General features: G+C 48.5%; 1 protein-coding gene across 2 annotated transcripts in view; it reads right to left on the reverse strand.

The window, feature by feature from the left end:
- DYNC1I1 (dynein cytoplasmic 1 intermediate chain 1) overlaps positions 1-23,959 on the reverse strand; it is a 238,502-nt gene that overhangs the window by 191,048 nt on the left and 23,495 nt on the right. The window contains exon 1 of one of the 2 annotated variants that reach the window (XM_035129399.2): positions 3,927-4,500. The exons of the other annotated variant lie outside the window; for it this stretch is intronic. The gene's annotated coding sequence lies outside the window, so the exon portion shown is untranslated. Of the gene's footprint in view, positions 1-3,926; positions 4,501-23,959 lie in introns of those variants that run through there. 2 annotated transcript variants of the gene reach the window in all.

The raw sequence follows: 23,959 nt of genomic DNA on the forward strand, positions 1-23,959 counted from the left end.
AAATTAAGCGATTCCTCAGGCTAATTCGCATAATCACACTGTAATTTCTACTATCAAATGATGCCTTGACTGCAGGGTTTTGTTGTGGGGGTGAACGATTTGAGACCCATGCATTTTGTGGCCGGCCTCACAACTCCTACTCCTTCCCCTCCTTTTTAAAACTTAAATAATTGTTTTTAAAACAAAACTTTGCTTGTAGGGCAACTGAATGCACTGCAAGGCACAATGCTGATGAGATCAGATCCACTCCTTATCTTAATTTCCCAGATTCTCATATAAATGCAAATTTTATGCAAATTGGGATGTAGCCCAGTACCTCCCCATTATTCCTGACCATTGGACATGCTGCCTGGGACTGATGAGAGTTGGAGTCTAACAGCATATGGGAGGCACAGGTTCCCCAGCACTGCTTTTAGGCACCCAGCAATCGACCTGACTTGGTCACATCCACAGAATGGAAGATGGCAGGATCCTAAAGGACAAGCAGTTGGCTTCAGGCACCAGACCCATTGGCAGACCAACTCTTTTTATAAAGATGTCTGCAAACATAACATGAAGGCTGGCAACCCCATTATGCGGGAATCCTTTGCAGATGACCACAGTGGCTAGAGACAGACAGTCAGGTCATGCATCCATAGCAGTGACCAGAGGAATGACCGCTCGGCGGAGCACAGAAAAAAGAAACCATGGTGCATCTGTAGCAGCACGGCCAGACGCCTTCATCTGCCCCAGCTGCAACAAAACATCTCTCCCACATTGGTCTCCACAGCCACAGCAGGTGCTGCAACCTTCCAATAATTTGACCCCACCACAAAGGTGCACTTCTCCATTGTCTTCCGAGGCAGATGGATGTGAACAACAGTAATCAACCTGCAAGACTGGCCCTAACTAGTTCTTAAAGGACAGTTCTATAACCAAGAATACAGTTGCTGCCTCTATGTTTCAAAGAAGGCAATGGCAGTGCACGCACATAACAACAAGCAAGGATTTCTGGCTCATTAGGTCTTAGCATGAGCAAGCACAATGCTTGTGCATTTGGCCCAATTTATCCTGCTTTGCTGCACTCCTGGCACATGTTTCATCAGGTCCTCAAGCGTAAAAAGCTTTTAGTTGATCAAAATAAACCAGTGTTTATCACAGGAACCACATGCAACTGCATAACCCTCAAGCAGTTTTAAGGCTTAGATGGGAGTGTTGCTACGGTATGTGCATGGCCTCTTTGCATTAATGTTACCTGATCCTCTGGTACCCCAAGGCCAGGTAAAGGCCACTGCTACCTAAAACCAGCTCCAGAGAGTGGGGGCCAGAGCTCTACTCTACAGCTTTCCCCGGCCTGCTTTCACTCTTTGAGGATCAATAGCCAAATTTGCCCTAAATCCAGAGGCTTTCCATGTTTCCAGGAGGTCTACTAGAATAACACAAATGAGACCTACACCAAAACAATGTAGAGTGCGCCTGTTCAGGATTCCAGCCAGCCATGCCCTTGTCCAGGATACTCCATTCCATTCTCTCTCTCACACACACATGCTCTTATCACTGCCAAAAGTCAGTCTTTTGCTATCATGGACCACTTTGTGTGTCTGCCTCCCCCCTTAGGGGTTAGGAAACAAGTCAGACCATTGGTTCATCTAGCTCAGTATTGCCTACTCTGGCTGGCAGCAGCTCTCCAGGCTTTCCGACAAGGCTGTCTCTCAGTGCTACCTTGGAAATGCCAGGGATTGAACCTGGGTCTTCTGCATGCAGAACAAATGCTCTTCCCCTTTGTTTTGTGTGTGCTTATTTTGTACTTCTGCAAACCTTGGACTTCCGCAAGCCAGATCCTTTTGCAAGTGGATCATGCCATTTTGGCTACATAGTGATCCACCCTCGAGACTGAGTTTGCTACTTTTTCAAAGATAAAACTTCCAACCCATCCCTCAATTAGGCACCAGGGTGGCTTGCACTATACAGCTTGCAACAACCCTTGCACTGCATTTCCAAAGCGCCTGACACCCAGCTGGTTGTTGCCCATTTGGAAAACACTGTGCTTTGACACCTGTCAATCATTTGATGTCACTCTGATGCCAGATGATTGACTGATGGATTGTCCCACCCACCTCTTAAAGTTGGCCCACAGGGGTAGGGGGGGAGATACAAATCGGCCTCCCACCCAAACCAATAAAGGTTTCTCATCCTTGCTATAAGCCATAAAATACACACAAGCCCAGAATCAAAGGAGTAGCAGATTTTAAAGTACCAGGATTAAAACTGCATATTTTAATGTTACTATAGATCTATAGCTATGCAACTCTAAGTATATGCAATATGGATCCTGACATGTAGTCAAAGCAGTGCAGTGAGGCCAGTAAGAAGAATGACTGTGCAAACGAAGGATAGTTGCATGACTTGAGGGGTCGAATTTTTATGTCCATAATATTGGTGAGCTAGCCTGACCCTCTATCGCTGGACTCCTGTCCGCCCCAGGCAGCATGGCCAATGGTCATGGGGTGATGGGAGTTATAGTTCAGCAACGTTTCCCACCCCTGCCTTAACAGAAAAGAGAACTTTCCTGAATACAGTTTCTTCTCTCATGAGGTTACTGAGATTAGACAAGATGTACCTAATTCAATTCTTCCCACCAAATTAAATGCTAAAGGCCATAAGTCCTGTTCTTTCCAGATATTTTTTTTTTTCTGGAAGGGGAGGCCACAGGATAACATTTAAATGCCTCAAATGGTCTCCATCACCCTAACTGTATTTTTTGAATCCTAGACAGGTGTCATGTTGGCCTTGGGAGGAAATTCTACTCGGGCTTACTTCCAAGCAGACACACAAAGCGTTGCTCTTTTCCAAGCTTAGAATGTATGATCCAAGAGACAAACATTTGAATAGGATTCTAATGGTTAAATGGGATTTTACGTTAGCTTGTTAAGTTAAAAGCTTTGTGCTTCTAAGAAGCTAAAAACATTATCCATGACCAAGGCTGTAATGCTATCCCTGGAAGAAAAATCCATTGGACTTAATGGGTTTTACTCCCAAGAGAAGGAATCAGAAGTAGATATGTATAGACTTGCACTGGGAAACGTGCTAATGGAAAAAATGGCCTCTCACTCACAGATACATCTTCTTTGGAATTTATTATCAATTTATTATATTATTGTTGTTGCATCCTGCTTACTTGGTGGGTCACCCATCTGACTTGTTTGGGGGTGTTTTCTCTCCCCTCTCCCCCTCCCCACCCAGTGCCTATACAGTGTACAGTATTTTAATTTCCTGGTTGCTTTAACCCCTTCAGTACCGAGCCAAACCAAGGCGTTCCCAAAATAGCAGCACTTCCATTTTCCTCTCTCAGCAGCACAGCAGGTATTTGGTTTTGGGAAACGCACAAAAATATGGAGGCTTTTTTCTTCTTTTTTCTTTTTGCTGTGAAGCTGAGGCACTGCACGTTTCAAAGCAGTGACAAATCCGATAAAATCCTCTTTTTCCCGCGGGGGGAATTAGAATAGCCATCTTGTCCCGAGTCCCTCCCGCCAGTATAGGCTGCATCCCAGCAGAATAAGACCCACCTAAGGATGCCTCAACCCTCGGGTGACATATTTGCCTCCTAAAGACTTGGATGCGCCCCTGGGAATTAAAATTCACACTACTATATTTTGCAATCTGCTCCTATCGAGAGAGAAAATAAAATATAAACCCCGCAATACTCTAATAACTCCTGCCCACCAAGCCCTTGCCAGCTGATGCTCCTGGAACTAGATTGAAGCCCAGACCTGCCGATGGAGGGGAAGTCTCGGGTTGCACGGGAGAAGCCGAGAGGTCTTCTGCAGCCCGGAGGGAGGGGACGGGGGTGGGATCTAGCTGCATCTTTCCCCCCGTCGCTTGAAGGGCAGGAGAGCGCCTGGCATCACCACCCACAGAGACCCGCGCGCACCCGCTCAGCATTTTACCTTGGCACGGTAATCCTAGCCTGGACGTGCAGCCTTCCCCCGAGGAAGGCGAGATGCTGGAGAGGCAGGCTGCGTCCCGGGCGGCTCCAGCTGCCCGGGGAGATGATGATGATGATGAAGCTGCTGCTGCTGCTTCGCGGCGTGAGATCTGGCGGTGCTGTTGCTGTTGCTGCCGCCGCCGCGGAGAGAAATGTGCTGCCTCACGCCGGCCTGGCTGGCTCCGCCCAGCAACCGCCGCCGCCGCCGCTTCCCTCCAGCCTGGGCCCTGGCACTGACATCTCCCCGGCCCGCCCCCTGCAGACTCTCGCCGTCCACACACTCCGCCCTAGGCCAGCGGGGAAGAGCGGCAGCTCAGAGCATCTGCTTGGTGTGCAGAAGGGCCCAGATCTAACTCCAGGCATCGCAGAGAAGGCTGGGAATGCCCCCTGTATGAAGCCCTGGAGAGTTGCTGCCAGTCCGTGTAGGCAGCACTAAGGTCTGGCTTAGGTATAAAGCAGCTTCCTATGTTCCTGTTTGGGCCTAAGGCGAGGGGAGCAGGGGTGCCAACTTGAATAAAAGACCGGTGGGCAGGTAAGCCCAGGTGCATGACATGGCGCACACGCACCATTTGAATGACAATGTCCCTCAACTTTGGGGGGCTGGCTGACCCCCTCAAATATTTCATTGGCGGGGGGGGGGAGAGGGGAGATGGTTGGCAGCAGGGAACCAACATGCACAGAAGCAAGTGCGAGAGTTTTGTGGCACCTTGTTAAAGAGCTACAGATTTATTATGAGGTAAATTGATTTCGTGGCATACGAATCTGAGAAGGAGTGTGAAGTGTTATCGTCTGTTGTTGGCAGATAGTATTTACCAGCTGAGGAGAGAGAGTCATGCACCTGACAAAGTCTGATTTCTGCTCCACCTAAAGAGATGCCATGGAAAAGTCTGATCTTCTTCAAGGTGCCACTGTCACAGAACTCATTTTGTGTGTGTGTGTGTGTGTGTGTGTGTGTGTGTGTGTGTGTTTGCAGTTGCTGAAACACACTAGCTCTGGCAAAGGCAATGGCATGAAGGGATCACCCAAAGGCTTATCAAAACCTCCCCAAACCTCAGTGGCAAGTTAACTGTAATTCTGAGGAGTTAGCTACAATGCCCAGAATTCTTTGAGGAGGGAAATATGCTTGAACTGTGAAGGATATGAGGTCTGCATCTAGCACAGTACTTTACAATTGCTACAACAGACCCTCCAAGACTTTCGGCAATCGCCCACCAAGCCCCTCAGCAAGAGGACTAGAGCCTTCTTTAACCATCTACTAACTCTCTCTCATACTACATAGTTAAACATACCGGTAATATGGAAGGCAGCCAGTTGAAGCTACAACCTCCATTTATTCCTGCCTCCCTATGCCAATCCCATTTGGTGGGGAGTGCTCCTTTATTGATTTCCAATTGGAGATTTACCACATTGCCCCTCGACTGACAGTAGCACTGCTGCCATCCATCAGGGTAGGGCAGGGCATTGCTGAGTTCAGGGATGTGCCCGCATACTGGCAGCCAATCTGGCCCTCCATCGGATGTGGTTGTGCATCCCTGACCTCGCTGCTGTCCTGCCCTGCCTGGTAAGCACCAGCGTCAAGGGGGTGAGCACACAGCACCATGCCAGCTGCTCCTGAATTATTCTCAAGGTGGCTTGCAACAGGTTGAAATGATACCCCAAACCCAGGAAACCTTCAAACACACACAGCACAACCTTTAGTCCTCAGGCTGATGGATAGGGCCAGAGTGGGCTTTCCTTCCGTTGCCTGCGATGCTCAGTGGTAGCATATGTGGCAACTTCCAAAAACCAGCATTGTTGCTACTTTCCTGGGGTGGGGCAGGGCAGGGTGGCAGCAGTGTCAGGGCTGCTGTGCAGACAGGTAAACTGAAGCCAAGGGTGGCCTGTTGCATTTCACCACCTGAGCTGAAATGGGAAGGTACCACCCACCCTTGGGGTGCCACCCCCACCCCACTTACTGGGGTTGCGCAGCTGCAGCTCCCAAGATCCTGTGAGATCTCGCGAGAGCCACGCAAGATTGTGTGAGAGCCCTGTGTCCAATCGCACAGAGGCTTTGTGTGATTTTGCTGGGGTCTCAGGAAGGCTGCACACAAGGCCTCCGCAAGATCTTGCCAGAACCTAGAAGCCTCCACCACCACTTCTTGCTTCTCCCATGGTGAGGTGGTGGGCACCTGCAGAGGTGTCCCTTGCATTCCGCCACCTGTCTCAGTCTGCCTTGTGGATGGGCCAGCCCTGCTGAAGCAACACTAGTATTAGAAGGCCAACTCACTTCACCACAAGTCACTTCTGCTTTGCAGTCCCACGGTGTCTAGCAGCTTGAGACGAGTGTTCTTTCTGGCAGGAAGAAGAGAAGCAAAGCTCCTTCTTGGCTAATGGATGGGCCAGGCTGCTTCTCTCCCCCTTCCCATTCTGCTCCTTCAGGGAGGCAGGAGGTGCAGCCTCCCAGGACACCCTTGGTCCCCAGGGCAACAGTGGAGGCTGGGATGTGCTTCCCTTCTGTTCTGCACTCCCAGTGGCAATCCTCCCTCTCTCTCTCTCTCTCTCTCTCTCTCTCTCTCTCTCTCTCTCTCTCTCTCACACACACACACACACACACACACACACACACACACACACCCAAGTAAACAAACTCATTTTCATTGGCAGGTTGCCTTGCTCTGAATTGCAGCAGACAGATTTAGGCCACACTTTAAAAGGTAAATAATGTTACAAACATCAATAATGGAACAGGTGTGTTATTCAGTTGCCATGAGCCCGTTTTTTAAGAGGAAAATAACTTGACACAATCCTTTGTCAAGGATGTTTCCTTGATGGCAATTAGTCAGGAGTGACATGATTGTGATTAGCGATATTAATCTGTGATGCAAAACTAGGTGCAAAGTATTGTTGCCACGCTTGATATTCCAGCCCTAGGAAAAAAATTAATGTGGTAGATAACAGAAGAAAGAAGAGGAAAAGTGAACTCTCATTGAAAATATGCAAAGATTTAAATAATAATAATTTCAAAGCTGAGAGAAGTGGTAAGAGCAGTATCAACCCCTGTCAGATCCCTCTCTATAATTAAATATGTGATCTGCAATTAGATAAAAATCCACTACTGAACATAAGCTAGAAATTATTTTAGGGGATAATATCACTGGTTTGGTTGCTTGGAAATTCCTGGTAAGATATGCTACAAATGTTCCTACTTATCAAGGACACACTCATAAATTCATGCACATGAGTACTTAAGGCTTCATACTGTGATCAGCCCATCACTTCACAGACTGCAGAGGAGTACTTTGAACTAGAATTGTGTGTTGGATTCAGGGCCGGATTTGGGTTTGATGAGGCCCTAAACCAGTGTTTCTCAACCAGTGTGCCTCCAGATGTTTTGGGACTACAACTCCCATCATCCCTAGCTAGCAAGACCAGTGGTCAGGAATGATGGGAGTTGTAGTCCCAAAACATCTGGAGGCACACTGGTTGAGAAACACTGCCCTAAACTACTGAAGGTAGTCTTTTATATGTCCAACTGTCCTTTGTCAACAACAAATTGTTGCTGTTTTTTGTGTTGAATACAGTATATGCTATATTGTAATCCCTAATAGGTATCTAAAGCCATTTGCATATAACAAAATATGTATTTTATCAAAGTAATTGTTGAACTGAAATACAATTAAGAAGTAAATAGTTAAATACAATTAAGAATAAGTATATTAATAGTGAAATAATTATTAAGCTCTAAATGTATGTAGGTTTTATTTTATTTGTTTTTTATCTTATATTTTGGAAATGTACACCCAGGGGTTTTTTTTCCTTTAAAATTTCTGGGGGTCCCCAAGAGAGTGGAGCCCTAAGCTATAGCTTGTTTAGCTTATACGTAAATCTGGCACTGGTTGGATTTGGACAAATCATGAAAAATTGGTGCAGGGTGCTTCAAGGAGATTTGCGACTTCTATAAGGCAAAACAGGATCTAAATAAAGCAATTTTGAGTCCAAGCAGAGTATCTGTAGTGCTTCATAGCAATTTAGCAATTAAGACATTAAAAAACAAACAAATATGCATGCAAATGTTTGTGAAAAGTGAAATGATGCAATTCTGGGCTGCAACAATAGGAGTATAGCATCTAGATCAAGGTAAGTAATAGTACCACTGTATTCTGCTCTGGGTAGACCTCACCTGGAGTACTGTGTCCAGTTCTGGGCACCACAGTTCAAGAAGGATATTGAAAAGCTGGAACGTGTCCAGAGGAGGGCAACCAAAATGGTCAAAGGCCTGGAAACGATGCCTTAAGAGGAACGGCTTAGGGAGCTGGGTATGTTTAGCCTGGAGAAGAGAAGGTTAAGGGGTGATATGATAGCCATGTTCAAATATATAAAAGGATGTCATATAGAGGGGGGAAAAGGTTGTTTTCTGCTGCTCCAGAGAAGCGGACACGGAGCAATGGATCCAAACTACAAGAAAGAAGATTCCACCTAAACATTAGGAAGAACTTCCTGACAGTAAGAGCTGTTCGACAGTGGAATTTGCTGCCAAGGAGTGTGGTGGAGTCTCCGTCTTTGGAGGTCTTTAAGCAGAGGCTTGACAGCCATATGTCAGGAATGCTTTGATGGTGTTTCCTGCTTGGCAGGGGGTTGGACTGGATGGCCCTTGTGGTCTCTTCCAACTCTATGATTCTATGAAGCAATGTCTTTAAGGTTAATACCAGGATGTGGGAAAAGGAGAGAGGGGGATCAGCCATCTTCCAATTAGTTGCCAGGACAGGGAAGCTGTGGACCTTCAGATATTTTTGAATTATAATTCCCATCATCCCTGGTTCTATCCCACAAACAGCTCTTTATTTGACCTCCTGGGTCATTTAAAAGGAAAGGCTGTGGTGTAAACATTATATTGTCAAATTTTATTTAATTATTTATGCAAAGCCCTTCCAAGACTGCATACAAACATAATTGAAACAATATCAAACCAAGTTTAAATTGCAGGGATAGCTCAGGAAATCTTTAACCAAAAATTATGAGTTGATTTCAATTTCAATTTCTACCAGATATGTAGAAATCCACCATGTTGGGCATTCAAAAACCAACACAGCCCTGATGTTGTGTTATACACATCTTTAGACTCTAGCTGGTGTTCTCACCATCCCTGAATTTGATGAATGCCTCCCAAAGGAGATCAGTTTGTGATCTCCACAGTATTGCAATTTTCCAGTTTCCTGCAGTGAACTAAGTAGGAAATAACACCTGGCTACTTCCAACACAACTGCAGTTCAGCAGGTTCATTTCTCCACCTGAGACAGAGCAGTAGCAGTGTCACCCCACACACTCTGCCACCTTGTGCCCTGCTACACTGCCAGCAGCTACTTACCACAGATGCCACTGCGGCATACAGAAGTTGCTCCAAGACTCACAAGACTTCCCCAAACCTGCCAGTAAAACCTCTCAAGGCTTTGGCAAAACCTTGCAGCATTTGCAGACTTAGCAGATGTGGCTGCTGCACTTAAAATGAGAGAGATAAAGAAACTCATCAGGAAAGCTCCCTGCAGTCCTAACAGGCAGCTGGCATCACTGTGAAATATACCCAGCAGGTGGAGTGTCTGGGCAAGAGGCTGCAGATGGCAGGGGCTGGTGCAGCGGCAGCGGCAGGCAGAAGCGGCTGGGCAGTTACAGGGACTCAGGCAAGCAGCATGGGGTGCATTCATTTGGCCATCTCTTCCAATTCACGCTCTGTGATAAGAGATTCTGTGTGCCTCACAACAGGGCCAGGCCTGCAGTTCAGTGTTCCCTCATATTCTCTCTCTCTCTGCCTCTCTCTCTCTCACACACACACATATCACTGAATCAGAATTTATGCTCTGAATGAAGTTGTCTTCTCCCTCATCATGTGAATAAAATAATATGTGTATAAGCTGAAGGATGCACGAGAAGAGACCAAAGACTAACACATCAGTTGAGTGAGAAGATCAGTGCTTTTTTCTGGCGGTACTCAATGGTACACAGTACTGGCACCTGTTTTTCCCTTTCCATATCTTGTGATTTATCTGCGGAAAGCAAAATGTTTTTACATGGGTGCTTTCACTGAGCCCTTCTGGGGCTGGAAACTATTTTGCAGAGCTGAGAGAAAGGTGCAGAAAAAGTGGCTGCAATTGCGCACAGAGGCCAGAGGTGGCGGTGGCGAGCTGGTACTGGGAAAGAAGCTGCATGGACTTCCTGATTTGTACCACTTAAGGAACAGCCAGAGTTGGGGGGGGGGATGAGTGAGACAGCCAGCCATATGCCCTTCGTTTCTTTTTGTCCCCTTCCCTTTTTGCTCTGGGATGCCAGTTGGGCTGCAGAGATGTGAGGAGGCTCATCTGCCCCATGCTTCCTTACAAGCTTCCCCACTCCAGCCCCCCTCAAAAAATACCTTTGAGGCGCCTTATCCCCTAGGAGTCAGCGCCTACACCCACCGAGCTTTATGGCTGAGCAGGGATTCGAACTCTGGTCTCCCTGGTCCTTGTCCAACACTCTAACTATTACACCTCACTGCCCCTGGAGCAGAATGTAGCGATGGAAATAGAACCCTGAGCAGGGAGTGCTTCTCACCATTAACACTTTTTTGCAGGCCCCACTTGAGATAATGTATTTTTAAAATGTATTTAAAATAATGTATCATTAAAAAAAAATCAAATACAATTAATTTTTTTGGAAAAAATATGTTTGAATAATTCCAAAACAGGCTCTGTTTGAAGTATACTCCAGTACCCTCTGAGGCAACCCACCTCCCTCTGAACTCCCATTTGGTAATGATAGTTGCGTGATATAATGTATTCATGGCTTACAGCATTTTTCTTTACTCTCATGCCAGCTGCCTGTGCCATATTAGCTGCTGAACTCGCCCACTTATTAGCATGGCACTTGCGAGGCTGAGATAAAAGTGTGTAGCAAAGAAATGTGACAGCTTAGTCATCTCAGAAGAGCGGTGAAGATAACATAATTCTCCTAGCTGCAGGGACTTTATATATTTTTCTCCAAACATGCTTTGAATTACTGGTTAATTTATGTATAATTGTGTCGCATGTACATAGCTGGTGACTTTTTTCTTTTTCAACCCTGAGGATTTAAATGTTACATTATTAGTGATTTTCTGAGGAAGATGCTGTTTATGAATACACAGTTATGAATTTTTTGCTCCATGTAAAAAACTAATTCTATATGAACACGCAGGGGGAACAAGTCATTAACAAATCTCTAAAACCAGACACTCCTGATGGCCAGACCATCAAACAACAACATCATTTTTTCTATTTTCGTATCTCAATAAATCCAGTTTAGCTATGGATGTACGTGAGTAATTTATTTATTTATTTATTTATTTATTTATTTAACTTCCCAGTTATCTTATACCAGAGGTCTCAAGGTAGCTTAAACAAAAACCAGAACAATTTAAAAACATGACAAATGGTCCATAACCAACAAAACTGTCAATAGTTCAAACCCTATAGATAACCATGCAATAAATTCTACAGTGTAATAATTATGGCCCTATCTATCAACAGCATAAACACTCTCCTCCTGGTTCTGGGAGGCAATGGTGCAGGAGAGGGTGAGGAAGCACCCAGTCCTTGGCTTCTCTTCCTCCTCTTTTTCTGACCCATCCTGTGCTCCACCCTCCAGCTCTGTAGCACCCCCTGCCTCTGACTGTTGCCTCCTGGTACAGGTCACCACAAATCTCTGACTCCTTCTCCCAAATCAGACTCTAGTCCCATTTCTCCTGTACCAGCCACATTCGTCAGCGTCCTGCTGGTCCCTGACACTGGAGCAGAAGCACAGAGACGGTGCATAGAGAGCTTCTGAATGCAATACTGAAGGACGAGATCCTCTTGAGAGGCAAATGCTGTAAACTCTGCAGTTCCTCCAACTGCACCCAGGTTGTAAATATGTATTAATACACCATATTTCTTAAAGACACGAAAGTCTCTGTGGCATCTTGACTCCCAATGGAAACAAGAACCCAGGGTAAGTGCCTGGATCTCCCTGGAGCTCTGCTACCACTTGGCAGAGATTGGGGGTGGTGCACAACCTTGGTAACACTATGTTCATGTTACCCCACATTTAGCAGTTGTGTGCAACCACTATAACATACATGACTCAGCTTTTAAACTACTGCAGGAAGCACTGGGGGTGGATGCCTTCCAAAGGACATTTAAACATCCACAGGCTAAATGTTAACACAGGCATCCCAACACAGGCATCTGAGCCCAATGGCTACCAAGGTCCCTGAACTAGCCACAAGACAAGGTACTTACCGTAGCATATTATGATTCATTGCTTTGTAATACTGAGGAGGGGTCACCAGATGGCGCTATTAAATATCACACCAATTTCTAGTTAGCAGTGTTTTCCGTCCTGAGATTAATGCTGTTTGTTTCCATGTAATGATTTTTGAGTGATGATGATTTACTTCCTCAAGTATTACATGAAGAAGTTTAGTGATGGTTTAGCAATGCTAAACATCTTCTCTGATGTAACTGCTTTCCTGTCTAAACCATTCCATCAAGTCCTATTCCTTTAAGTGTCCTACTTAAGTTGTCCCCTGCTACGTCGCTAGAACATCCTGCACCCTTGATTATGTGAACAGATAGACCAAGGGAATGTCCAAGCTATGGTGTTACAGAGCATCCACTGTCCCTTCAATAGTCAGTAAGCTAATTATGCTAAAATTCCAGGTGGAGAGATGTGATAATAACACTCGTGCATGCTGCAAAATCAGCCTTCACGCACCAGTTATGAACTGGGGGGAAACAGATGAGCTTTGTACAAATGCTTGTGACTAGATGACCTTTGTGGTCTGTCACAGTGGCCGGAGTGGACTACTTCAGAGTAACGACGCTACGCAGCTCTGCATTTTATTCTTTTATTGGTGCTGCGTATTTACAGTGCTCAAGTCATTGCTATTTACACGGAGCGATGTTGTCAGTCGGTTTCAGAACCTCCTAATGGCTTTTGGCGCGTCTTTCTCCAACACAAAAGCTTTGGCAGACCCATCCTCTTGCCCCTCCTCTTCCTGCGTAATTCTGGAGTTGGGGGGATGGGTCTTCCCCCCTTGCTTGCCCCTTCCTGTCCCACCTGGGACCTTGGCTCCTCTACCTTGCCTGAGCCTCGGACACGACTTCCTGCTTCCCCACTGGAATCGGAACTCTCCCTGCTTTCCCCTTTGCTCGGGGACGGGCTTGAACTCAGGAGGGGAGGGACTTCGCGATATCCCCTGTCCCTCACATCCACCCCCCTCCCAAGCTCTCCTTCACCCCTCCCCAGGCCCCCCCCCCAGGTGTCGGTGACGACTGGAAGCCTAAAAACTCGGTGCTCTCCGAGCCCGTTGGTGTGAACACCTCCCCCCAGTCCTGCGAGCCCCCCCCTTCCGCCTGGGAGGACGGGAATCCCAAAAAGTCCGTGGCGTCAGAGCTGGTGGGGGTAAAAATGTTTTGCCAATCTGCTCCTTCCTCTGACTGGGTGGATCTTGGCGACACCCATACCTCATCCTCTGGTTCCTCAAACTCCGCTTCCCAGCGCCATGGTGAGCTGTTCTCCCGTGCCTCCTCCTCCCCCCCCCTCCCTTTCCATGTGCCAGGGCTTGGGTCTGTGGGGAAAGAGGGCGTGAAATTCTTCCACCAAGAATTCCTCCTGTATCTGAGTGGCGGGGACCCATTCATTCTGGGACGGTGGAGCATCCTCCCATGCCATGAGGTACTCCAGGCCCCCCACCCCCCACCTTGAATCCAGGATGGCCGTGGCCTCATTGAGTTGCTCCCTGCCTTCCCTCTCCCCCCCTCCCTCGGGGGTTTGTTCGCTGTCTCGGAGCCTGCTGCTTTCCCTGTACGGCGACAGCAGCGATCTATGAAACACTGGATGCACCCTCATGTCCTCTGGCAGTGCCAGCCTGTATGCCACCGGGTTGACCTGTTGCGTGACCGTGAAGGGGCCCAGCCATTTGGGTGCCAGCTTTTTGCACCTCCCTCTGGTGGGAAGGCCCTCCGAGGACAACCACACCTTGTCCCCCACCCTGATGACCTCCCCTTGTCGCCTGTGGCGATCTGCCCCCTTTTTGTACGCTTCCTTGGCCCTCTCCAAGTGTTCTCTGAGCTGCTGGTGCACCGTCTCCAGTTCCTTTGCCCAATCCTCAGCCTGCGGGCCCTCCTCCTCCTCCTCCCCCTCCCTCTCTGGGAAAGATCTGAGGTCGCGCCCGTAATTGGCCTTAAAGGGCGACACCCCTGTGGAGACGTGCACTGCATTGTTGTAGGCAAATTCTGCTAGTGGCAGGCGATCCACCCAGTCCGTTTGCCGCTGGCTGACGTAGCATCTCAGGTACTGCTGCAGAATGGCGTTGACCCTCTCCGCTTGTCCGTTGGTCTGCGGGTGTCTAGCCGTTGACAAGCTGACCTCCACCTGCAGGAGGTTCATGAGCCGCCGCCAGAACCTGGAAACAAATTGGCGGCCACGATCCGAAATAACCCTTAAAGGTAATCCATGCAGTCTGAAAACGTGATCAACAAACAGTTTGGCTGTCTCTTCTGCCGAGACTGCCCTGGCACACGGTATAAAGTGACACATTTTGGACATGAGGTCCACCACCACCAACACTGCAGTCTTACCCCTGGACGAAGGCAGATCTGTGATGAAGTCCATGGACACCACTTCCCACGGCCTGTGTGGCGTGGCTAAGGGCTCCAGCAACCCTGGCGGCGCTGCTCTGACCACCTTCGCCCGCTGGCAGGTGTTACAGCCCCTTACATAGTCTCGAACATCTTCCCTCACCCCTGGCCACCAGAAGTGTCTCATGACTAGGTGAGTGGTCTTGTCCCTTCCAAAATGCCCCGCTGTTGGGTTGTCGTGCATCTGCTTGAGGACCGTACGTCGAAGCTGGGTGGTGGGTAGGTACAGCGCACCCTTGTAGAAAAGCAGCCCTCTGCGTTCTGCAAAGTCTTTTGCCTGCTCCCTCCCCCCTCTCAGTTCTCTGAAGATGCGGTTGGCAAAGTCATCCGCTGCCGTCAGTGCTGTGAGTTCTGCCTCGCTCACCACTGCTGCTCCGCAGGACCATGCCGACGGGGGGAAAATGTGCCTCGGGGCTGGTGGCGCCTCCTCCTCCATGTACTCTGGCTTGCGGGAGAGGGCATCCGCCCTGACATTCTGCTCTCCCGGGATGTAGTGTATGGAGAAGTTGAAGTTCGAGAAGAACTCTGCCCACCGTATCTGCCGCTGGTTGAGCACCCTGGCAGTTCTCCAGAACTCCAGGTTCTTGTGGTCTGTGCACACCTGGATGGGGTGCTTGGCGCCCACCAGGAAGTGCCTCCAGTGCTGGAACGCCGCGTGGATCGCAAGAAGTTCCCGATCGAAAACTGTGTAGTTTCGCTCGGGCTGGGTCAACTTCCTGGAGAAGAAGGCACAGGGTCTCCACTCTCTGTTGGCGTCCAGTTGCAACAAAATGGCGCCCACAGCCTTATCAGAAGCATCTGTCTCAATGCGTAGGGGCGCGTCCTGAACCACGTGGAACAGGTTCTGGTCTGAGGCGAACACCCTCTTGAGGCTTTCGAACGCTGCTTGCGCCTCTGGTGTCCACCTGAACTTCTGCTTGCCTCTCAGGCAGTCAGTGATGGGAGCCGTAACTCGAGAGAAGTTCTTGATGAACTTCCTGTAGAAGTTGGCAAAGCCTAGTAGGCGTTGGGCATCTTTGCGCGTCCTGGGGCTGTGCCAGTCCAGGATGGTCTGCACCTTGTCCTTGTCCATCGCTAGCCCCTTGTCTGACAGCTTGTAGCCCAGGAAGTCCACCTCCTTGGTGTGAAACTTGCACTTCTCCAGCTTCACATACAGGTGGTTCTCCTTCAGGCGCTGTAACACCTCCCTGACGTCCTTCACGTGCTGCACTGGGTCGTTGGAGTAAATAAGGATGTCATCCAGAAAGACCAAGCATTTCCTGAAGAGTAGGGACCCCAGGACGTGGTGCATGAAGGCCTGGAAGCATGCTGAGCCCCCTTGCAACCCGAAGGGCATCACCAGATATTCAAAAGAGCCCAGAGGCGTGAACATCGTGGTTTTCCACTCATCGCCCTCCCGGATCCTGATCAAGTTGTACGCCCCCCTCAGGTCTAGCTTGGTGAAAATCTTGCCCCTGCGTGCCGCTGTCAGGAGATCATCCACTCTGGGCATGGGGAAAGCCACTGGCTCTGTCACCGAATTCAGCCGTCTAAAATCCACCACAAGACGGCGCTGTTGCGTGTCTTTCTTGTCCACCCAGAAGACCGGGCTGCCCCCTGCTGCCTTGCTTTCTCTGATGAACCCCCGCTTGAGGTTCTTGTCGATGAAAGCGCGCAGATCCTCCAGTTCCTGGTCTGACATGGCGTACAGCTTGGCTGGGGGTATAGTTGCCCCTGGCACCAGGTTGATCTGGCAGTCAAAAGGCCGGTGTGGGGGCAGGTGGTCGGACTCCGCTTCGCTGAAGACCTCCTGCAGGTCCCAGTATGGTTTGGGTATCGCCTCACCCCCTTTGACGTGCATGGTGGCCACCGTGGCTATCGGAGGCCCCTCCCCTGGTTGGTGCTGCATGCAATGTTCCAGGCAAAAGTCCGATCCAAAAGTGATGCATCTCTGATGCCAACTTATGGAGGGGTCGTGGCGCGCCAGCCAGCTCATGCCCAAAACGATTGGGGGGTCTGAGATGGTGGTGACGTTGAATGCCAGTGTCTCTGAGTGCCTTCCAACCGTCATTCTCATGGGGGGGGTTTGATGAGTGATGGCCCCTCCCAGCAGCTCTCTGCCGTCAATGGTTGCCACGTGCAGAGGAAAATCCAGCTGCAGAAGCTGGATCTGGTGCTCTTCTGCAAAGTTCCTCGAGAAGAAGTTCGCTGACGCCCCACTGTCAATTAAGGCGAGGACTGTCAGGGGATAGCCATTTGGGAGCGTGAGCGTCACTTCTAGAACCACTCCTGCTCTGGGAGGGGTGGGCTGGCTCTGCTCCTCTCTGTGCGGGTGGGTGGGCTGGGGCTGTTGTCTGCTGACTGTGCCTGGCTGCCGCCCCTTGTCTCCTGCAGCCAGGCTTTCCCGTTTCCCTGCTGTGGTGCTGCGTCAGTGGGGGAGGGCACAACCGTTCCCGCCTTTCCTTGCCACTCCCTGCGATGTGGGCAGTCTCTGACGAGATGCTGGGGGGAGTTGCAGAGAAAGCAATTCCCACCCCTTCCCTCCTTGCGCCTTGGCGCCGCTGGGGTTTGAAAAGCCCGCGCGCGCGCGCTATCAATCTGCATGGGTTCCTGGTCCTGACTGGCCCCAGGCGTGGCTTGAAAGGGTTGTTGAGGGAGTGGCTTCTCCTGCGACCGTGGGAACCAAGCCCGCTTTGCGCGCGTTGCTTGCTTGTCGCTCCACCTGGATTCCTGCCTCACCCCCACCGCCAGAGCCGCTTTGCTCAGTTGATCCATATTACTGGGCTTTGGACCTCTCGAGAGCTCATCCTTCACCTCCTCATGCAACCCCAAGTAGAACGCCGCTTGCATCGGGGCCGACTCCAGATCCCACCCCAATCTGTGCACCAGCATGGTGAATTTCGCCCAATACGCGCGAACTGTCATATTTCCTTGGCGTAAATTATGAAGTTCCTCCTTAGTCTGGTCCATATGACTATCGGACGAATACATCGTTTTCAAACCTTCTAGAAACAGTTTGACATTCTTCATGCAAGGATTCCTTGTTGCAATTAACGGTCTTAGCCACTCCCTGGCCGCCCCTGTAAGGTGCTCCACAATAAACGCTACTCTGTGCTCATCATCAGGGAACTCATCGTGGTGCAGCTCAAGAGCATACACAATCTCAGTCTCAAAGCCCTGAAACTCCTTCGGGTCTCCGTTGAACTTGCTTACTAGGGTCCCGGCTCTCCTTCCTGGCAGCACTTGGACTTGGGGTGCCCCTCCCGCCTTGTTTTTCTCTGCATCCAGCTTGTTTTGGAGGTCTACCGCCACCGCCCTTAAATGCTGCTCTTTTTCCTGAAGCTCTCTCACCTGTTCCGCAAGTTGTAGCCGGTCGTCCTGGACCTTCTTAGTCTCCTCTTTAGCTGCCTTCAATTCTCCCTGCGCCTGCAGCGACAGCTGTTGCAGTTCTAGCTGGGCTTGCTCAGCGATCTGCCGCCACTTCTCCGCCTCTGACACGCTCATCCCGGCAACTCCAAAGTAGCCCAAAAATGATTAGGAGGTTGCTGTCACAGTGGCCGGAGTGGACTACTTCAGAGTAACGACGCTACGCAGCTCTGCATTTTATTCTTTTATTGGTGCTGCGTATTTACAGTGCTCAAGTCATTGCTATTTACACGGAGCGATGTTGTCAGTCGGTTTCAGAACCTCCTAATGGCTTTTGGCGCGTCTTTCTCCAACACAAAAGCTTTGGCAGACCCATCCTCTTGCCCCTCCTCTTCCTGCGTAATTCTGGAGTTGGGGGGATGGGTCTTCCCCCCTTGCTTGCCCCTTCCTGTCCCACCTGGGACCTTGGCTCCTCTACCTTGCCTGAGCCTCGGACACGACTTCCTGCTTCCCCACTGGAATCGGAACTCTCCCTGCTTTCCCCTTTGCTCGGGGACGGGCTTGAACTCAGGAGGGGAGGGACTTCGCGATATCCCCTGTCCCTCACATGGTCCCTTCCAACTCTACAATTCTATGATTCTGTGAATAACAGCCTCAAACAGAAATCTTTCCCAGCACATTACCTGATGCTTTTAACTCGGGGACTGGGAGCCTCAGTTCCAGGTAAGGGACAAATGCAGCCTCCCAAGATTCTTTATTTGGCCCTGGGGACTCTTTCCAGGTGACACCCCTCACCAGTCTTGCTTTGGCTGGCGTTTCCATATTTGAAAAAGTAAAACCCACAAAGTTGTTGAGATTTCTGGAGCTGCTTTTTCCATCATGCTGCCATACATCCAATTCGGCAAAATTCCCCCTGATGCCATTTTTACACCCGAAAACCAGAACATGTCAGGGATTTTCAGGGCCTTGCTTTGGCTGGATAGGGGAAAGAGATGGGAATGTGACTGTGTGTAGAAACAGGGCCGGCTCTAGGTAGAGTCCCGGTGGCGCAGGGCGCCAGGCTGGTAGACGGGGCGTTGCGCAGCAAAGCCGCGCAGAAGCCGTACTACGCGCTGCGAGGGCAGGGGCGCCAGAGCGATCTCCACGCCTCAGCGCCAGGGCGCCCGACCTGCTCGAGACTGCCCTGTGTAGAAACTAGCCTATTGCATGAAGGTAATGTTCACATTTATTGCTCCACCCACCTTTGCCCTGGGCTCCGCCCACCATTGGCATGTGATCCCCAGAAGGGAATGAAGTCTTCATGCTGAAAAATATTCCCCACCTCTGCCAAGGATTGAGCATGGCACCTCCTGTTCTGTCCCGGAGCTCTCACTTCACTAATGATCATCTATTTATCAATGGCACATGCAAAAATCATTTTGGATATGCTTTTTGTGTACCTCCTTCCAAGCTCTTGCAACAGCAAGATAAACACCTATGCTGGCTCTAGCACAGGCCCATATTGTTACATGGACAGCCAGTGCATGGAAACTGAAAAAATGGCCACAGCTGCCATTCTCTGAAAAAGCCGCAAAAAAATTAAGAACATAAGAAAATCACTGCTGGATCAGGCAAATGGCCCATCTAGCCCAGTTCTCACACTGGCCAGCCAGATGCCTGTGGGAAAGCAGGCAAGCAGGAGCTAAGCACAAGAACATTCTCCTCTCCTGTGGTTTCCAGTAACTAGTCAGAAGAATTGCTGCCTCCTGCCTTGGAGGCAGAGCATAGCCCTCATGGGTGAAACCCTAAATAAATAAATGAACAACTGATATCCATAGAATCATAGAATTGGAAGGGACCCCGATGATCATCTAGTCCAACCCCCTGCAATGCAGGCATCTCAACTAAAGTGTCTGTGACAGATGGCTACCAAACCTCTGCTTAAAAACCTGCAAGGAAGGTTTGACAACCTCCCACTGTCAAACAGCTCTCACTGTCCGGAAGTTCTTCCTGATGTTTAGTCAGAATCTCATTTCTTTCAACTTGAATCCATTGGTCCAAGTCCTACCCTCCGGAGCAGGAGAAGGAAAGCTGGTTGTCATATCTCCTCTATCTCCTCTTCAAAAGGAGTATTCAGAAATATTACTGTCTCCTACCATGGAGGCAGACTATAACTATTGGTTAAAGGAAAAGGTAAAGGGACCCCTGACCATTAGGTCCAGTCGTGACCGACTCTGGGGTTGCGCGCTCATCTCGCATTATTGGCCGAGGGAGCCGGCGTATAGCTTCCAGGTCATGTGGCCAGCATGACAAAGCCGCTTCTGGCAAACCAGAGCAGCACATGGAAACGCCGTTTACCTTCCCGCTGTAGCGGTTCCTATTTATCTACTTGCATTTTGACGTGCTTTCGAACTGCTAGGTTGGCAGGAGCTGGGACCAAGCAACGGGAGCTCACCCCGTCACAGGGATTCGAACCGCTGACCTTCTGATCAGCAAGCCCTAGGCTCAGTGGTTTAACCACAGCGCCACCTGGGTCCCATAACTATTGGTTAGGAGCCCTAAATAAATGAGCCTTGAATAATATTAGGAGACACAACAAAAAACATATCTACAATTAAGAGGTAGCCAGTGTAGCATCCTAGTATTTTTGAACCCTGGGACCTCTCCTTTTACAAATGGTTGTGGCCGCTTTAAGGATGTCCTGTTTCCTTGGCGCTTCATATTTTATGTGCTTTTTTAGTTCCTATCCCTTAACTTTCCTTCTGATCTCTATGCAAACCCAGCAGGGGGCTGTCTCTTCCTCCTTGCTGCACCTGCTGTGCTGTGGTTTTCATAACACCTTATTAGACATAATTGCCTGTCAGCTGCCTGCAGGCTTTATGTGTAATCTGGGCCTTGTGAGCTTCCTTTCTTAACTTCCTGTCAAGTTGCTGGCATAGGAGGGAAATTGTTTAAAAGCTCCTGGCAAAAGGTAGAGACACCATAATTAATTAGGAGTAGCTGCAAAACAAATTATCAGCAGGCCCCGCACTGCAGTGACGAGTGTGGCGACTAAGGATAAACAAAAGCTGCCGAACAATATTTTTATTTATAGCAATGGATTGCATTTAGTCATTACTGCCAAATCAAAGTGCACCCTCCTGAGCTATTTGACTCATCTGCAGACCCTTCAAGTGTCCCTATTTTCAAGGGACGTCCCTGATTTGGAGAAGCCATCCCGGTTTCTGATTTGATCCGGAATGTCCCACTTTTCCTTAGGGTGTCTTTATTTTCATTGGAGAAATGTTGGAGGGTATGGTAGGGTGTCCCTATTTTCATTTGAGAAATGTTGGTGGGTATGGATTTATCCAACCGCCAAGCCATCTGAAGACAATCCTGTACAGAGAAGGTTGTTTTTTTTAAAATGTTTAATGCTTTATTATGTTTTCATATATGTTGGAAGCTGCCCAGAGTCGCTGGGAGAACCCAGAAAGGTGTGTGGGGTATAAATAGTAAAATTATCATTATGGAATGGGACGTCTCTATTTTCATCGGAGAAATCTTGACGGTTATGCATCTGGCTACCCTGGTTAAAGCACTCAGCATCCTGTGGCAGATGAGTGAATTAAACAGTCAGCATCACGGCACTGATTTGCCTAAGCAATGCAGACCATGAATCAGGCAGACACAAAGAGATCAGTCAACTGTGAGACTCTGTTAAGGTGATGTACATGACATAAAGCAGGAGAGGCAAAACTCAGGCCAGGAGCTAAATGTGGCATCCCAGACCTGTTTATTTGGCCCTAAGAATTCTCCCCAGGCCACGCCCCTTTGTGTCTGGTTGGAAGGTACCCTTGAACTCCCATGATGCCTCTTGCTTATATGAATGGAGAATAGAGAAATGTCCCTGACATTTCAGTGATTTCCGCCCAGACACTGCTTCCAACTGCAGTATTCCGGCTATGTCTGGGAAATTCCAAATGTAAGGCAACCCTAGAAATAGCCTGACGTCACAGACTGGTTGGATGCAGAGGAATGGTAGGAGGCACCAGCTGGGGAACCCCAAGGGAAGAAGGCTCAGAGCATGGGGGTTGGTGGTAGGATGACAATGAGTGGTTAGAGGGAGAAGGGTCCAGTTGGTGAAGAGGCACAGTCTCAAATAGCTTGGGGAAAACCTTAGATGACTCCTGTAAGCATCACACATAGAATATATGAAATGCTTCAAACATTTGAAATGCACTGTATAAATATTATTTCACTCTTGCCTCTCAGAGACCTAATAAGTATGTTCCCTAAACACCCATACTTCTGTTTGCACAAAATTGGGAGGAGTAATGGATGTATATTATAACTTCGTATAATAGGTGACAGGAGCAAACCAGCAGTAATTTGGAGTTTATTACTAAAAACAAGATCTGCACAGGAGTGTCAGGCCTAATGAGCACAGCGACTCATCTCCCCCATAAAGTAGTTGCTAAGACTGGAGGCCCCTGACTCCCCACAGCTGCCTAAGTCCAACTCCTCTCCAAGGTTTTCCCCAAGCAATCTGAGACTGTGCCTCTTCACCAGCTGGACCCTTCTCGTTCTAAGGTAGGCCGGTTATTGGGAGTGGGGTTGAGGCTGTGAGATAGTTGGCCCAGTGCAGGGGGAGCCAATACAATGCCCTCCAGAAGGTTGTTAGACTCCTATCAGCCTCAACCAGCATGACCAATAGTCAGGGATGATGGGAGCTGTAGTCCAATAATGTCTACTTTCTCACTGGTATGCAGTTTTTGTTTGCATTGCCTTATACCTCACTAACTCTTATTCTCAACAAGCAGTAAAAGGTAAAGGGACCCCTGACCATTAGGTCCAGTCGACCAACTCTGGGGTTGAGGCGCTCATCTCGCGTTATTGGCCGAGGGAGCCGACATACAGCTTCCAGGTCATGTGGCCAGCATGACAAAGCCGCTTCTGGTGAACCAGAGCTGTACCTTCCCGCTGTACTACTACAACAAGCAGTAGTAGAGCATAAAATAGTGGGCAGCTGACATCCTGGAATCTTCTGTCACTAGATGGCAGTGTAACAATTCACTATACTATTGCAACAAGTTGAAAGCTGTAAATGACCAAGTCCTTTCTAATGTTTAGAAGATAATATTATCTATTAATAATATTAAGAAGACAATAATGGGTTTTAAGACCCCAACTGGGTATGTCAGGTGAATCCTTGTAGGTGACAGCATTTGTGACACAAAATAAGCACAAACTTTTGGATCAGTTGGCCAGGGATTAAATCTGGAACCAAATTCACAACAAACAATTCCTTTCAGCCTTCACTTTGAAAGTATATATGGCACCAATGTGCCTTCTACAATGTGTTTCAGAAAGAGATTAACATCAGTGGCCATCAAAGATACACCTGTTGTTCAGCATCATGTATGCTATACAAGCTCTCTCCCTTCCCTTGGTACAACAGAATAGCATAGTCATAACAATATGAAATTCCCTTTAACTACTTCTATGTAGTACAGTGGCTTTGCAGCTAAATTAATACTAGCATTGGCATCAAGCATTGGCATCTTAATCATTTGCAGAATCAGCTTTGGAACCCATTAACTTAATGTGGTCCAGTAAATGCAAATAGACTATGCACACAATTATTAGGCCGTGATTGTACATGTTCTTGTTCTGTCATGAATCATTCATCTTTCTTGTAAAAATCATAGCCAGCAGTCACTCAAAAGGAAATGCTTAGTCTTGTAAATACCCACTTAAACCTTCTGGCTTCATTATGCATAACTTTTCATTTTCCCTTCATTGTTTTTTATCCTAAACACACGAAAGCACAGGTACATATATATTGTCACTTTTCATCAAGTCTACAGGGAAGAGAATGCACCTGTCTATTCCTGACTCAAAGTCAAGAGACTGCACATGTGTTATCATTTGTTAATGTTCTTCCTGCTGAGATCCCCATACACAATTTGCACTGCATGTGTGGACTTCTACAGTATACTATGCAAACAGTACAAACAGAGGGGTT

The sequence above is a fragment of the Zootoca vivipara genome, chromosome 12 (genome assembly GCF_963506605.1).
Source record: "Zootoca vivipara chromosome 12, rZooViv1.1, whole genome shotgun sequence".
In the NCBI taxonomy this organism is placed as follows: domain Eukaryota; kingdom Metazoa; phylum Chordata; class Lepidosauria; order Squamata; family Lacertidae; genus Zootoca; species Zootoca vivipara.